Below are 1,336 nucleotides of genomic sequence, written 5' to 3' on the forward strand. Positions count from 1 at the left end.
GGCTGTAAATATGTACAACCATTGTGGGAAGCAACAAGGCACTACCTCAAACAACTGGGAACAGAAATTCCATACAAGCCTCTGCTACACACACACACACACACACACACACACACACACACACAAAGGAGGTACCAAAAATAGCAGAATTGTGCTGGGCAGAGAACAGCTTTCATAAGTACGCATTTTTCCTGTTAGGCGAGCATTCAGCAACTTACTCTGAGTTAGTGCATCCAGTGGCATAGCTGGGGAAGGTTCTCCCTGGCCAGAGTGAATTTTTCTGTAAAAGCAGTTTCACTCTAACCTCATTTTTGCGATGGCCTATTTAAGAGAATAGCATGTGGCTATGAAATTTTGTATCTTGCTCAGAAAAATTCCTCAGAAACTGTTGTGATGTTGAACACAGCTTATAAGGACAGCACTATGGGAAACACTCAAATCAAAGACTTTCATATCAAAGGGAACAGACTTTGTAAGTTCCCAAAGGAGGGAGGGCAAAGTGGGTAGAGGAGAGGAAACAACTGACAGGTATTGACTTGGGTGAAAGGGAGGATAGGTATCCAGAAAAGGAAAATGAGAAATCTGGGAGTGGGGGGAGTTGAATATGAGACATGGATTGAGTGGTTTGAACTGTTGAGTGTACAGTTGATGGTCTGAAATGTAACACACACATACACAATACACACACACTTAATTTAAAATTCATTTAAACATTACAGTTAAGACAACTGTCATTTTCAAGGTGCCTACGTGGATTGAGTCCCCAATGAATCCCAATGCACAAAGGCTAGGACCAAAACAGCCTGAGTATCAGACCAAACACATCCTGAAGCATATTCCAGGGACTGCATTTAGGCTGGAATGCAACACCTTGTAATTTGATCTCCTCGGACCCAAGGTGAATGTATTCTAAATGTTTAATATTTTCTGCTCTCGCTTAGTTCAAGGTCTTACTTTTTAGGATCTTTGTTGTTAGGTTCTTGTTTGTTGTTTGTCCTTCTTCTGTGTTTATCTTCAGAGGGAAACCAGAATGGGTGGAATCATGAAGACAGTGAACCCAAATAACATGAAACCTTGAAAACTTCAGACTTTCCTTTGTTTGTCCTCCTGGTCTTCATTGGACCAGTTTTGAAGAATTTGATTTTCCATACATTGCACTGTGGTCCATCTGGAAAGCTATTGTCTTCTGTTTCATCAGCAAGTGCTTCAAGCCCTCCTCACGAGCAAGCACGCTGTGTCATCGGCATCTCACAAGTTGTGTCACCTACATATGAGAGGCTGTGGGCGAGTCTTTCTGCATCTGAATAGCTTATTATTTTTCACATAGTCCAGCTTA

This window comes from Echinops telfairi, unplaced genomic scaffold (genome assembly GCF_000313985.2).
Source record: "Echinops telfairi isolate 266 unplaced genomic scaffold, ASM31398v2 ScPeMD7_1;HRSCAF=3_0, whole genome shotgun sequence".
NCBI lineage: Eukaryota > Metazoa > Chordata > Mammalia > Afrosoricida > Tenrecidae > Echinops > Echinops telfairi.